This window comes from Pinus tabuliformis, chromosome X (assembly GCF_031772625.1).
Source record: "Pinus tabuliformis cultivar Carrire ecotype Pingquan chromosome X, CPIR1, whole genome shotgun sequence".
Classification (NCBI taxonomy): Eukaryota; Viridiplantae; Streptophyta; class Pinopsida; order Pinales; family Pinaceae; genus Pinus; species Pinus tabuliformis.
This window is the reverse complement of record NC_142308.1, coordinates 167,262,135-167,278,914: the sequence shown is the minus strand read 5'-3', so window position 1 is coordinate 167,278,914 and position 16,780 is coordinate 167,262,135. Positions and strand designations below refer to the sequence as shown.

Here is a 16,780-nt window from a genome sequence, read left to right as displayed (position 1 = left end):
ATGGAGGCACTTCACCATGAAGCCTGCTTGCCATCCTAGCTGACCTCGACTTTCCGATTGCGAGACACCAAACAACTAAAACAAATGTCAGCGCAAGCAATTTTTAAACAAAAAATCGATGCACATAAAAACCCACAGCATTAATTCAATCACATTATTCATTTAGTTGTTTAGGATGGAAATACATATACTCGTTGGAATCCATAGAAACCATGTAATGCATCCATTCTACAATTCCAGAACCCATTCCTCACCATGGTCGACTCCTTGAATGGTAAGACATACCTACAAATATGAAGCCTGGGAGTGCAGAACTATGGAATTGCAAAATCAATGGCTATCAATGTGTGCATCAACATCCACTACATGCATACATAGATGATGATTCACAACCAACCATGTTATGTATAGAACCTGCCTACAACGAATTCCCCACTTCTTCTTCTCTTATGTATGACTATAGTTCTTCTCATTTTCCTTGGCAGTCATTAAAGACCCACCAAAGCACCGAAATGAAGAACTTTCAACATCAAGACAATGTGTGCGTTAGAATGGACAACTCTTCTACACTCTGCTTTGAAGAATTTAATAGGATCTATGTAGCCTCCGTGTAAGCAGATCCTTGAGGAGATTCGAAATTTGTTGGGGGGTTCGATTTCTATAGTTGGAAGTCAGGGTGTGAGACCGAAAGAGCAGAAGTCATAATCACAGAGGCAAATCGATCAACCGGGAGGAGTGACGCCGACCCTAGACAGTGTGACGTTGGGCTGGCGCAGAGGCAGCCAGGGGCTAGTCATTCAATGGTTGGATCAACCAGGATTTCGTGTGATAGTGTGAGGTAATCTCACTCGTCTCTCTATTAGTGATATTCTATGTATTGGATAGCCAGGAGGGCATCCAAAGATTGTATTCAGAAATTACTACTGCTTAATAATAAAACCCTCAACTGCTGCACCGGTTTTCCCGCATTGGGTTTTTCAAGGGACATTTGTCCAAAAATAACTGTGTAGATGTGTTGTGTACTTCTTTCTTGTTCAGTTTTTTGTTTCCGCATTTTATTTAAATGGTGAAGGTTACAGTGTATTAGTTTTAGTGTTTACTGTAGAAAACAGTAAATAATTTGTTCAAGTAATTAACAAATAGGAGAAACTTAATCAGTTGCAACAATAGAAATTTGGGCATCCAAATTTTCACAATTAAAACCATAAATGGCATTTATGAAAAAGAAAAAGTCATCTAGTACAAAGCGCATCATACATTAGTCAAAAGGGAACATTTGCTAGATAAGGATATTCAAGATCCTCTATTGGAATTTTCATCGGAAAGTTCACTAATCAAAAGGAAGCAAGTGCTTCATCAAGAATTTCAACTTGTGGGAATTCATGGGATAATGATATGATGACAAAAGAAGTGAAGCAGATCAAGGATTTGAAACTCTTTCAATCAAGGAAGTCGTTGAAGGAAGTCTAGATAACCCAAAGGAAAATGAGCTATGTATGCTTGTATTTGATAAACTAGAGTCATGTTATATGGTTGCAGGTAACATAGATAAATGCTCTATCTCAAGAGCATCATCAATTGAAAGGATATCCTCCTTTGAAGAGATGCAGGAAGGCATGGGTCACACATTAACTAGATGAAATCAACATAATATGTCATATGAAATATGAGGTGGTTGACAATAATTGGAGGAACTCTGATTAGAAGTTCTTGGATGATCTGAAATGCGGAAAATTTTTAGATCATTCTCTCAATGTGTAAGATGCTGAAATGGAACTTCGTTAATTATTTGTTTTGTATGAATGACTTCATCACATGAAATTAACCGTAATAACTTTAAACAAAAGATACACAATCGACAAGATAAAAGCACTGACGTTTGGTGACGAAGTTCACCCCTCCTGGGCTATGTCTCCGAGCCTTGCGCAAAAGGCTAGGCCGCTCGCATTTCAGTGAAAAAAAAGTATGTTACATTTGCTATTACATTTGTGGCTATTTCCCTAGAATGGAAATGTTCTTAGACAAAGAGCTCTCACAACTTCACATGGACATTCTACCCGTGAACTTTTAACATAATATCAAAACAAAAAGAGTCTACAACTGCTGACTCAACCTCTACTGAAACAAGAATATCTCAACAGGAATGAGAAAACAAATCGAACCTCCTTCTCTTGACTTAGGAGTCAGATTGTCTTTATTTTGAAATCTGAACTTACGGCTGCTTCTTTTACCGAACAGACCCTGCCAATGTCTCTGGAGCGCCTTAAAACCCCTGTCTAGGCTTTTGCATCACTCCAATTGGTTTCCGTATGACCCCGGAAAGCCAAAAGCTAACTGGCTCATGATTTCATGCTTCTCAATGCTCTGCTTTGACGCAACAGTTCTCTACCTGCTGCACTCAATCTGGCCTTCAACGCTAGAAATCGAATTCACTGTTGTGTCTTCGACTGGCTTCCTGAAAAGCTTCACGAAGCACTTTCACGCTGAATATGTGTTCTCTCCAGTCCGTCCTGCTTAAAACATTTGAACCATTTATAAGATGGTGAATGCTATATTTAGCATTTTCTATTTAACAATTTTGAAACTAGCCCATGAAATGGCTCCGCCCTTTTTTACAAACTATACGATATTAAAACCGCTAATCTAAACTCATCTTAAGTCTGATTACATGGGCGCATTAAACACAACTCTTATCCCAAGTTCTGTTACATTGCATATCGTATTTTAATGTCATTTTAATGATTGGGCCGTGCTGGAATAAGACCATAGTTTTGTCACTCCTCTTGGTAGTATTAATAACTTCCCTTCTGTTTTGTTGAGAGTTCATTGAACTGAAAACTTGATGGTGTTGACACAAACAATGGCGCCGGCATTGTGAGTTTGTTGCATGCCTGAACAGTGCTTTGTCGTGCTGCCTCCTCTGCCATATCTTGTGGCTTCGATGGTGCCCACCTGTTCTGGTGAAGGAGCATTGTTGTATGCATGCTAACACGTTGCATTGACTCTACAATTATGGCATAAACTTCGAACCGTCCACGTCGTAATGCGCTGTCATCCCTGCGTTGTTTTGGTGTCATATCCAGGCTGCATTCACAGCGTTAATGGTGATGATCTTCAACCGATACCTCATCCATAGTTTGTTGATCTCTTGCACCAGAAGGCCATAATTCCGTTTTCCTTCCATTTACATAGCTAACAAACCTGTGCTGGTGGTTTTTGACCAGCTTTTTGATGCCTTCGTGGCATTGCTGACACTGTCCAATTCTCCAACGGTGATAGTCAATCTGCTTCCCGAGTTAGAGCCTTGCCATTTGAGTGATTCTGGCTGACTGATCCGCTACCTCCGCGTAGACTATTTGTGAAAACAATATTGACTTTTCCTTTCTGCCGTGACTTTTGCATATTCATCCGTCATATGTATATCATTTAAATGACATAACCATACGATATTTAAACGTTGCACATGATTTGAAAACTAACATATAGTTTTAACAAATACGATAATAATACAATGTTTTTCCATTTACGTTCATAAAGCTTTAACTTTGAAATAAACACCCTTGGATTTTTGCGCTTATATCTAATGTCACTTTTTCCTTAGGTTTTTAAACCATAGTGACATGCGCTCATAATGGTATTAAATACATGGTAATGTTTTGACATTATGAATATAATTTGATTTTTTTTTTAAACTTGTCAAGTATAATTTGTCAAAACCATTAATAACCAACTTCGTCTTACCATTGTTCTTTTTGCAGGTAACCGAGAATGGAATTTTTGCCTTTGAACACAATCAAGTCATATTGTCGGCAAGGCCTTCTTTGACACCTTAATTTCGCTGAATGATTTCTCTATCATTCGGAGTCCAAATGAGAAACCGTAAGAAGCACTAGATTCAGAACGACGGACACTTCAACCTGATGTTGCTTTCAAGACGATCTATGACGGCTCATTTTCTGCACAAATCAATAACCAATTGCTACCAAGGACCATCTTGGTCATTAAGCAAAATTTCGACTTAATTACAAGATCCAATTTAGATCACTGGGAAGAAAAATGTGTGAAGAAAGAAGGGAAGCGATTGTGGAATATGCAACTATGAAGAAGGTAATCAACATCCAAGGACTGAAAGATTTGACTAGGATATCTCCATGAAAGATACAAAGACTCTGATGTAGTCTGAAAAAGAAAGAGACCCTTGACAGTATATATATCTTTTGGAGATGTATCAATATGTATGTAATATGTTGATGCAAACTAGAAGATGTCATGATGAAAGACCATCACAAAGGTAATTTTTCTTTAATGATTCATTTCTTATTTTGAATAATATCTGGATGGGCTTATGCAAGGTTGCCAAGGAAAGAGTTATGGATGTCTTCCACCACTGATGACCATGTAGTAGGATGAAAGATCCTTAAGGGAACATGGCATGAAGAATGCCAGCATGGCAAAAGGAAGACCAGAAAGACTAATGGATCACTTTCCAATGAAAGGAATGATGACATGTCACATGATTGATTCATGGATGAAAGTGATGGATGGTTTGTGCCTTACGAGAAAGTCCCGAAAGGATGTAGACTCTATGACAAAGAAGAAATTCATGACATCAAAGGAAGGAGTTCTACAAGCAGTTGGTTATCCCACGATCTCCACCTAAAGAGTTGTTGGACGCAATTCCCTGGTCAAGAGGGAGCTTGGTCAAGTGCCTAGTTAAGAGGGAGCTTGGATTCATTCTTGTTTATAGGAATGGATACATTCCTTCAATGGAATGAGTATGTCCTCCCTAAGTTGAAAGGGAGAGGTAAACACATCATTCTTGTTTTCACTTGGGAAGAAAGAATGGAGGATTGGGGAAACATCAGGCATCCAATACTCTTTGAGGATGACTTAGGGCATCCAAGACAAGAGTAGTCATAGAGGAATGATATTCTTTGAGGACTAGGAATCCAAGATAAGAATAGTCCTGGTGGAACACACTCTGAGATCCTAGGAAGGGTATGTTCCAAGAGAGACAATGATGAGGGTGTTTATACATCATTGGTCTCGCCAGCATTAAGCTCTAATCTTGCAGAGAGAGAGAGATTTGTTAGTCAAGGCCTTGCTATGTGACAATGTCAGTTGATATGATGTTATACAGATGGGTTACCAATCTGACTCTTCTTATGAGAATTCTTCAGATTGAGAATGTCCAAGTACCTTATGTAGATTATGAATACCTCCCTAGTTAACAAGAATTGTTGAAAAGTGTAACTAGGTTCAGTCTTCATAATGACATATGTAATCATGATTTTATGTAATTGATGTAAAGAAGAAAAATAAAATTATTTTGTAATGCTTGAGTCATGGGTTTCATGCTCAAGGAATTTTATTTTTAGTTGAAGCTCCCATTGAGAGTTATTAGGTTTGGTCATCAAGTCATGAAGTCTATTAAGTCAATGCCATGTAAAGAAGACCCATTTGGGCATGTTATACTTTGTAAAAGGAAAATTATTTAAGTCATTAACCCTCCAAGACCACGTCACAAACCCTACTTGAAGTCGGCCTAAGGAGAATTCTAGAAAGGCATGTCGGCCTTGTCACAAGGAGAAGTCAGCTTAACTTGATGGGAAGATCACTATATATAGGGCAGCTCGACCTCACCTTGGAGCAGAATTCAGTCAAGCAATCTAAACAAAAAGAAAGTGCGCAAAACACCAGAGAGAATCCTCATCACCAAGTGAAGGAAAGGGGAAGACAACCGAGCCATTTTCTAATTTGTTTTTGGGCCAATACACTCCACACATGTGAGGAAGTGTTACTGTCTATTGCAGGAGAAGCTGAGATATCACAGTCTCCTTTGAAGGGCAGATCAAGGGAGAAAACAAGTTCATTATCAAACCAAATTAAAGGAGAAAGGGTATCGATCTAGAGCAAGGGAATTTGAGAGACTAAATCTCTCACATGTGTGGAAACTAGGGTTCGTGAGGAGGCCGAAAGTTGCAAACCTGATCCAAGAAGCCGAAAGATTGAAGGGTAGTTGAGAATGAAGGAAGACAAGCAGTTAGACTTGTGTTGGCTTGGGCAAGAAGAAGAAGCAATGAAGAAGGGTCTTGTGAGTTGATCTTGGAGAGGTTGTTGTGTCAAGGGTCTTGGTCTTGATCTTGGTATTTGTCAATTGAAGATTCTATAAGAAGAAGAATTCATTTGGGTTTTCCTCTCAAGCTTGGAGAGGTTTTGGCCATGGTTGATCGCCTACATTCTGTGTCTCTTGTCTCTTTATTGTTTATGCTTTGATAATTGTTTGATGAAGAAGAACACTATAATAATCTAAGCAAAGAAAAGAACCAAATCGAAAAGAAAAAAAAAAGTAAAAAGCATTCACAAGCAGTTATCATATCAAGAGAAATCACCTAATCCAAAGCCCTATATTTCTCAACAAAACAAGAACAATGAACTTATGTTTTGAAGACTACTAATGTCAGTGCAATTCAATCTTGTGATAAAAATTTACACAAGGTATCCAGTAACCACAAGATTCAACAGAAATTAATTTAGGATGGTCAAATCCCTTCTCAATTAAACAATTTTATTTATTACTGTAAGGATCATATCATCTTGCATCATCAAATATGACAACTCGATGATTTTTGAAAGTTGTGAATAGATTACAAGACAAAGAAACAAGAGGACACGCCTTGCCAGTAATAAGCTTTGAGGACAAAGCTTCTTTGAAGAGGAAGGCAATGTTATGAATGTAAATTATTAATAATAAATGGTTAACAGTGATTAGTATACTAAAGAGGCGTGTCTCATAAGGACATGACCATTCATGAAAGGGCATCTGCCTAGGTATATAAGCGGGCCCTCATTTGTAACAATTATGTCATGTCATACTTTTTGTACATTTCTATATAAATATACTACTTGTCCTATAATGGATATTTACATATTTCAGATCTTTTGAGTATTTTGTTGCGTATATGAACTTTGTTCATAACAAAAGAAGAACAGCCCAATCGTATTTCCAAATGTAACGATTAAATTGATAATGTAAGGAAAAATTTTCGGCTCTAATCTTGTTCCAAACACTACAGATAGTTTGCAGGTGAAAACAGGTATATATCGTTCTACACTTGTCATGTCTGATCCATTCTACTTGCTCCTTCATGAAGATATGACTATATGGAAGTAAAACATGAGCCCTTTAGAGCTCCTCTACTCTTTCTCTCAATAGAAATTAATGACATTTATGCTCCATTACTAGCCAATGCAATGTCATAAATGAAAGACTCTAAGCATAGGCCACACGGTGCAACACTTCATAGCCTTTAATGAAAAACCCAAAAATTAAACAAGGAAGAAAAACAAGTGAACTCAACTTTCGGTAGCTTGGGATGATTGGTCAAGGCTTCCACCATTACAGTTTTGGGTAGCTCAATGAATTTTTTTATAACAAAAGTTGAATTCCAAAGAATGGCATCATATTTCAACAATTGCATAATATGTCACATAGAATATAAAACAAAACCAATGACTCTTTGAAGATTGAATTTGAAGAATATGTAGGAATGTAATCAGACTGAGCAATCATATTGGCTTAAAATTAAAATGCAGCAAATAAGATACAAGTTAACTTACCATTCTTAGTTGTATCTCCTTGTGATGTCCATTGTGATGTTCCTTTATATTCACGTACCCGCTTTGATCCTATCAAAAGTTCAATACCGTGGCAAACAATTTTTTAATAAAATTAGCTATAAAATGTAGGGAGGGAAACTGATGTTAAGAATAAACATGATAAAAAATGAACATTAATTCACAAGGAATACAAATTGATTCTCTATAATTGTTGGATATAATGAGAAGTATTCAAAACAATCAACAACATCCAATGGAAGACAAATAAATCAAAGGAGATATCAAAGGATGCATACCTTGGGTTAATATCTCTGAAGGAAAATAAGTTGCAGCAAGCTTTAGAACAGAAGAAAGTGGAGGACGATTTATCTTAGCATTTAGCTTGTACTTGTCAGAATAGCGCTCTATTTCAGCAGCCACACCCACTGAATGGAAAGTATGAATTAAAAAAAAGAACACCTTCATGTTCTCAATGCGAATCTCTCTTATTATTGTTTGAATATAAGCAAATACAATTTCAAGATAACAAAGAAGGATTGGATAGAGCAATTGTACAGTAAAATTCAAAATGCAAAGTAGACATCCCTCTTCCTAAATCCCCACATCAGGTCACAAAACATTATTGACAGAACAAAGGTTTATCCAGACTGATGTGAATACTAGCTTACAATTCTCTATAACTTAATTTATCAAAATGAGATATTTATAAGATTTGGGTAGAATCTTAGCAAGAAAATGCATTGGGTATGAGATTTAAATGCACTAAAGAGATTGAAAGATATGCTCCTTGCATTGTAACTTTAAGTAGAGCTATATGGAATCTAACAGAGTTTAAATTGCTGTAGTGTGGAAAAAATAGCTGATAAATGGTAAGTTTCTGAGAAATCAGTGAGTCAATAAGAAAACAATGAATTTGTTCAAAAAAATGCCAAAAAATTATTCCTGTTCAAATGTAATATCCCCAATTTCTTAAGCTACTTAGGAGGCATCACAATTTTGATTAATTTTGGCATTGGGAGCAGTTTTTGGCATTTTGACTTTGGAAAGGGGAAATATCAGATTTTTGGTGGGTTGTGGGGGCCACACACCAAGGGAATACGCACTCTCTTAGGCAGAGTGCACTTGTGGTGAGAGAAAGAAGAGGAGGGGGTGCATACTAGTGGAGTATGGGGTCCACAAGGGAGAAGGAAGGCAGCAAGCATAAATACGAGGTGAGGGCTATCATTTGGCGCTTTTGACAAGTTGACAATTGCACCATACTATTTGCTTGAGCTGCTTAGCCAAGTCAACATCATGCTGCTTAGCACAAGGGGATTTCCGGGTGGAAAGTCCAACTCTTTCTGTGAACTACAAGTGTCACCCTAGAAGAGCCTTTGGACACATTTGGAGTCATTCCGGAGCTGTTACAGGATCCTTACAACTAGTTCTGCATGTGGCCAAGACGGTAGGGAGAAATTCGCACCACTTGAGAGGGACAACTACTGTTCGTACCAATTTCCAGGAATTTCGGGAGTGGTTTGTCTTGTGTTTTGCTGAAGATTTTCTGTGGTTTGCAGGGTTGAACTTGAGGGATTATCACAGGCCAAATTTGTGTTTTATGGGGCCTGCACAGGGGTTCACTGGCAGAATTACGCAGAGGTTGAGCGATAGAAAGAATTTGGGAGTTGTGGTCTGGAGGAACAAGGGATTTGGAGAGGAAAATTGCAGGTGGTATTGAGGGGAGTTGTGGTGCAATTTTGGAGGAGACTTCTACAGAAAATTCCTAGCAGTGCGTACTAGAGGAGAACTAGGGCATATGCACTAGTTTGTGGGTTTTCCATGTGGTTGGGCAGAGATCAATTCCTTCCTGGGTTTTGTTCAGCTAATTCTGGAGAGGCACCAGCTGCAATTTTAGGAGTTTCTGAGCACATTTGAAGCAGATTTATCAATTTCCTTCCAGCAGCAGAAGCAAAAATTTCTAGGTTAGCGTAGAGCTTTGGTGGGTAGATTTTCCAGCATATGGGCATTCAATTTGCAACCTAGGTTTTTCCTTGCTTCTTGTAGCAAGCCCAGGCTCCTCTTCCCTTATCTATATTATACTCATTCTGCTAAAACTTAATAAAATGACTCAGACTTTTGGTGCCATTTCCTGTCTTATTTGATATTTGTGTATACATGCAAATGTTTGGTTGTTGTTTATAGTATATGCTACTATTATACACTTAATATTTCCATTAGGCATATTACAGTGGTATCAATGCATGTTTTTGGCTAGTGTGAGAGAAAGCAATAGGTGATGCCACCCAGATACCAGGGCGTTGTGTTTCAGAGAGATTGAGGCAAGGGTAGAGGAAGAGGATGTGGTAAAGAAGGAGAGCTTGACCCATTTTTAGACACTGAGCGTGACAACGCTAGAGAATGCATGGAGGGCCAAGAAGGTGATGAGAAGTCGAGACAAGGGAGCCAAAACCAAGTTATGGATGAGTTGTTGAGAGTGAACCAACAGATGTTGAGGCAGGGCCAGCTAATGACGGACACGATGCAACAAATGATGGCCCTGCAAGTGCAAAACCAGCAGGGGAATGACCACAATGGAGATGGGGGTTTCCAAAGTAGGAGGTCGAAGCCACATGCATGAGCGTGCATGTCAACAGCCTCATACTCCCATGTGTGGCCAAGCTAGTCGCCCCACTCTGCCACAATTCACGGATGAACCGAAGAGAGAGGGAACCAGATCCTGTTCCAGATTTGGTGAACACTGTGGAGACAGGGATTGATGAATATGAGGGACTAGACCCCAAGATTCAGAGAGTCGTGTCCTTTGGGGAGTTTATATGCACCTCAAGGAGAGGTGCAAGACTAGAGTTGGAACATCTTATAGAGGAGGGCAGTCGAGCCAAGAGGTGCAAAAGATGGTAGGGAAGGTCACAGTTCCTAACTATGATGGTTCAGCCAAGAGTTCAGCCAAGACATGGGTTCAAAAGTTGGACACTTACTTCCATCTAAACCCCACACATAAGACAGATGCTATCCAGTTTGCCACATTGCATTTAGAGGGGGATGCACAGGAATGGTGGTACCATGGCCTAATCACACTAGGGCATATCCACATTACCTCTTACATTGAGTTTACTTGGAAGTTGATTGATAGGTTTGATAGGAAGGACCCGAAGCTACACTTCAGAGAGTTGGCACACCTAAGATAGACCAACAACACGGAGGCATATATATCGGAGTTTCTGAGGTTGGTCGTGATGGTTATAGACATTTTGAAGGCATAGTTGATTATGTTGTTTGTAAAGCGGTTAGTTGATCCCCTATGTGGATGGATGAGGGCTTGTAAGCCCACGACATTGATGGATGCCATCTCTAGCACCAGAGACATGATTGACGTAGTGCCCAAGACCAAGGCTCCTATACCCACCAAACCGACTGCTCCCCAAGGGAGCAAAGATGCTAGACAGCCACAGAGGGAGGTTGGGCGTGGCCAGCTTGACGATGAGACTAGGAGGGACCTTCAGAGGAGGAAGTTTTGTTTCACATGCCAGGAGTTGTGGGCACCAAGGCACAAGTGCACCAAGGGAAAGGCCATTACATCAAAGTGGTATTCGAATAGTGAGTTGAAGGACGAGGTTGAGCGAGAGATAGACGATGGGGATGGAGGAAAACAGTGCGTGGGAGGACCACCAACACCACCACCTTAGGTCGGAGGCCCACTTCTACCCACTAGAGGGGTTATTGCTTCACTTCGGGGAGTTCCAAAGTATTTGACATTACGAATCAGGGGCACAATGCAGGGACAGCGTGTGTCAATATTAGTACTTAGTGGGGCTACCCACAATTTTATTGATGCCCAGATGGTGGAGCAGAGAGGCATACACATGGAGACCTTTGAGGGATTTTTAGTGCTCGTACAAGGAGACAAGACCATGCAGTATACGATATATGTCCCTAGTTTGACCTTAACTATGGAGAACTATTCTATGACTGATCATTTTTTTGTGGTTGATGTTCTGGACACCAATGTGGTGATGGGTGTCTAGTGGTTGTATTCTTTGGGGCAAGTGACTACCAACTAGAGGAAATTGGAGATGGAGTTTGTGGGACCAGATGGGAAGCTAGTTTTATTGAGGGGAATGCACTCCTACCCAGCACAAACAGTATCAACCCATCGAATGGAGGTCAACTTACGACATGGAGATATAGGGTGGGCAGTAGAACTTAGGATATCGGAGACAGGGACTCAGATAGGGCAACCAAACCCAGATATCCTAGTGCTTTTGGAGAGACATCAAACAGTTTTGGGGAGATTCCTCTAGGCGGGCCACTAGATTGAGGGTTTGAACATACGATTGAGTTGGAGGAGGGTGTACATGCAGTGATTACTACCCCTCACTGGCATGCCAAGGCCTACAAGGATGAGATTGAGAGGGCTATCCAGGAGTTGTTGGCATTGGGGCAAATCATCCCCAGTACTAGCTCTTTTGCTTCATCAGTGGTGTTGGTGAAGAAGAAGGATGGGACCCTCCACATGTGTATTGACTAAAGGGCCCTGAACAATAAGACTCTGAAGAAATGGTACCCAATACCACGCATTGATGAGTTGATGGATGAGCTTAGAGGAACCAAGTATGTTATGAACATAATTTATGTAAAAATAAAAAATATATTAAATAATAATCATAATAATATGTAATTGCATAATAATTAGTTAAACAAAGAGGCATGTCTCTTTATAGTTCTAGAGTTAACCCTTTATAAACTTTAATATATGGATCTTTCAAGTAAGATTTTATAATGATACCTGCTTTGTACTTATATATATTCTCAATAATTTTATGAATTGAACTTTTCTTTAAATACTCCTTTATAATATAATACTTTGCTTTATATATCTTTTATTTATAAATTTTTTTTTCATTTTGAAAAGTTACAACCCTAGTGAAACGTCGCTATTCACCTCTTTGGGGTATAATATAAAATATATGTCCACTTATGTGCTTTTGACTCGGTTAATTTTCTCCATGTAAAAAGTAAAACTTACCATTCACATAAAGAGATTTTGTATTCCTTTTGTCTTTCTTTTACCTTTAAAATACCATGGTCAGGGTTGCTAAAACCACGAGCTTGCAAACCACTTAATGAAGAATCAAGATAATATTATCTACTTTTCCTTCTCTTACATATAGTTTTAAAGATATTTGGAAAGATTCCCTTTTAAATTTATCATGCACTTTTTATCAATAATGTAGAACCTTTTCATATATATGAATGTTCTCCTTCAAAATTTACATCGGACTATATATATATATTTTTTTAATAATATATTTTTATATGATTTTTTTCTTTAATTTTTTTTATCTTTATATGCACTTCTTTAATTTTCTTTTCTCCTTTTTTCTTTATTTTTTTTTGTTTAATGGCCAAAGCCTTGAATGAAAAAATTGACAAAACAAACTCCAACTTTGTGTAGCGAAATGCTTCAATTGTGACGAAAACAAGGTTGATGAAGAATGGCCAAAGGCTAGATCAGATAGGTTCTCTTCAGCAGTGACCGTCTAGAGGGTCGAACAATGCTAATACCAATGTAATGAAAAGAGCTTGTTCTTCAAGTTAAATACTCCAAAAGACTTGGAATTTAAAGATCTCCATTGAGATACAAGATTATATATTAAATGTATGAATAAGAATGATGATACAATTGAGAGTGAGGGACATGTATATATAGCCAGGAAGTACCCTTTCATGAAGAGTCATGTTTGTAGAGACATGCCTCTTTGTTTAACTAATTATTATTTAATTACATATTATTATGATTATTATTTATTATCTATATTTATTATTTTTACATAAATTATGTTCATAACGAAGTACTTCTCTAAGATAGACTTGCGTTCGGGATACCATCAGATTCAGGTGAGAGAGCAGGATATCCCGAAGACTGCATTCAGGTGCCACTATGGGCACTTCGAGTTCTTGGAGATGCCCTTTGGGCTCACCAATGCACCTGCCACATTTTAGTCTTCCATGAACCACGTGTTCTACAAGCACTTGCGCAGATTCGTCCTAGTGTTCTTTGATGATATACTCATTTACAACAGGACTTGGGAGGAGCACTGTAGCACTTGGAGGTGGTCTTGAGCATCTTGGAGGAGCAACAATTTTATGCCAAGATGTCCACGTGTGAGCTTGGATTGAAAAAGATGCTATGCCTAGAGCACGTAATAGGGGAGGATGGAGTCAGAGTCCACCAGGAGAAGATTCAGGTCATTCGTGACTAGCCTATGCCTAGGAACATGACAGAGCTAAGGGAATTCTTGGGCATATGCACATATTAAAAGCACTTTGTGACGGCATTTTCTCAGCTAGCTGCATCCCTTGCAAACCTCATGAAGAAGGGGGCTTTCAAGTGGACAGACACATCACAGGAGGCCTTTAAGCACCTCAAGGTGGTGATGAGCACTTGTCCGGTTTTGGCATTACCAGATTTCTCATAGCCCCTTGTATTGGAGTGTGATGCATCAAGTGAGGGCATCGAGGCACTGTTGATGCAGGGAGGCCATCTCATAGCATAAGAGAGTCGGAAACTCCCTGACTATGAGTGGTTGTATTATATTTATGATATTGGCTAAATGCATGCATTGGCTAAGTTTTGGCAATACCTAGTGGGCAACATTTTCAAGGTGAAGACTGACCACAACTGTCTTTGATTCTTCTTAGAGCAAAAGGAATTATAGGAGAGACAACAGAAGTGGATAAATAAGATCCAAGCATATGACTTCGAGATAGAGTAAGTAAAACATAGTGGCAGATGTCTATCTAGGAGGCTCGCGACACTATCTTTGATGGATATTACCCAGGATTGGAAAGCATAGCTCTTGGTAGAGTATTCCAAGGATCGACAGGTCTACAAGATATTGGATGGCACATTTGGAGATGACAAGTATCGAGTGATGGATGAGGTCATATATTACGAGGATGGGATCTACTTGGTGTTGGGGTCGCAACTGAAAGAGAGGATTATGCAGGCAGCCCATGATTCACCCATGGCAGGACACCCCAGGTTCCTCAAAACTTACATGATCGTCAGGGAGTGTTTTTCTTCGAGAGGCCTCAAGGGGGATGTCTTGAGGCATGTACAAGAGTTTGAGGTTTGTCAGAGGAACAAGGGAGAGCCAACACACATGGCAGGTTTACTATAGCCTCTCCCTATCCCAGAGAGGAAATGGGAGAGCATGTCCATGGACTTCATCACAAGTCTTCCAGTTGCACAGGGGTGTGATTGCTTCTATGTGGTGGTGGACAGGTTAACCAAGTTTGCTCATTTTTTTGCTATATCAGCTAGGTCTTTAGCTTCCTAGGTCATTGAGCTCTTCTTTAGAGAGGTGTTCAGGCTACATGGTCTTCCAAAGACCATCAGTGACCAAGACAACAGGTTCATGGGAGCATTTTGGCAGGAGTTGTTCAGGTTGGTGGGTACGGAGCTCACTCCCAACACCATTTATCACCCCTAGACAATTGAGTAGACAAAGATTATAAACAAGTGGTCGAAGGGATATCTCCGCAACTATTTGACAAGGAATAAATGCACACGAGTGAAGTCGTTGCACTTTGGACAGTACTGCTACAACACCACCTACCACATGCTGATTGGTATGTCTCCTTTTTGTGCCCTCTATGGTTATGATGCATTATCATTTACTGATATGGAGACAGCACAGCCCAAAGGGCTAGAGATTGGATCCTAGAGAGCCAAGAGATCCTCAAGGCTCTCAATGTTAATCTGCAAATGGCACAAAATTAGCAGAAAATGTATGCTGACTGGCGCAAAGTTGAGAGGCAACTTGAGGTTGGTGAAATAGTCTAGTTACATCTCCAACTATACAAGCAGTCATCACTTAAGTAGAAGGGTGCAAAGAAACTCAAGCCACGATTCTATGGGCCATACAGGGTGACTAGGCGAGTTGGGGAGGTGGCATATGGGTTGGAGCTTCCACTAGGAAGCAAGGTGCATAACATTTTCCACGTGTCACGCCTGAAGAAGGCACTTGGACAGCAGGTCACAATCACTACAGAGTTGCCACCGTTGGATGATGAGGGGCATCTAAAGTTGGTGTTGGAGGCCATTTTGGATGTGCATCAAAGGAAGCTTAGAAAAAAATATTATTAGGGAGGCTTTAGTCAAGTGGAAGGGCCTTCCTGAGGAGGATGCCACTTGGGAGGGTGAGCAAGTGTTGCAACATCCTACACTAAAATTGCTTAAGGACTAGCAAATTTTGGTAGGGGGCACTCTAATATCTCCAATTTCTCAAGCTACTTAGGAGGCATCACAATTTTGATTAATTTTGGTGTTGGGAGCAATTTTTGGAATTTTGACTTAGGAAAAGGGAAATATCAAATTTTTGGTGGGTTGTGGGGGTCACACACTAAGGGAATATTCACTCCCTTAGGTAGCACGCATTTGTGGAGAGAGAAAGAAAAGAAGTGGGAGCATACTAGTGGAGAATGGGGCCCACAAGGGAGAAGGAAGGCAACAAGCGTAAATAGGAGGTGAGGGCTATCATTTGGGGCTTTTGACAATTTGACAACTGAACCATATTGTTTGCTTGAGCTACTTAGCACAAGGGGATTTCCGGGCGAAAATTCCAACTCCTTCGGTGAACCACGAGTGTCACCCTAGAGGATCCTTTGGACACATTTGGAGCCATTATGGAGCTGTTGTAGGAGCCTTACAACTAGTTCCGCATTTGGCCAGGACGCTAGGGAGAAATTCGCACAACTTTCCCATTGTAAAAAAGGGATTATTATAACCATTGTAACTTTGAAAACCACCATTTTCCCTTTATTCATAAGGGATACCCATAACAATCATTGTAATCTTGAGGGAGTTAGGAGAATCTCCTTGGCATCCCATTCCCCCTACCCAACAAGGGGTCTCTTGTGTATTTCTCTCATTTTCATGGTGTGATTTTGTTTTGCTTAAAATTAACCTTGCACCACAAAACACATTAAAAAAGATTTATTTCATTTAAGTAGATTAAATTTCTTTATGTTTTAGATTAATTTCATTTTTTCAAAAGTAACGAACCATCTCCCATCCAAGTCTTGTTATGCTCTCAGCCATTACAAGCAAAGTTTGATCCTTGCGCATGATTAGAGAGGACTTGTGTGGTTGGATTAG

The 16,780-nt window shown here is 39.6% G+C and overlaps 1 pseudogene; it reads right to left on the bottom strand.

Annotated features, from left to right (window-relative positions):
* LOC149138984 (uncharacterized) overlaps positions 1–16,780 on the bottom strand; it is a 110,064-nt pseudogene that overhangs the window by 35,009 nt on the left and 58,275 nt on the right.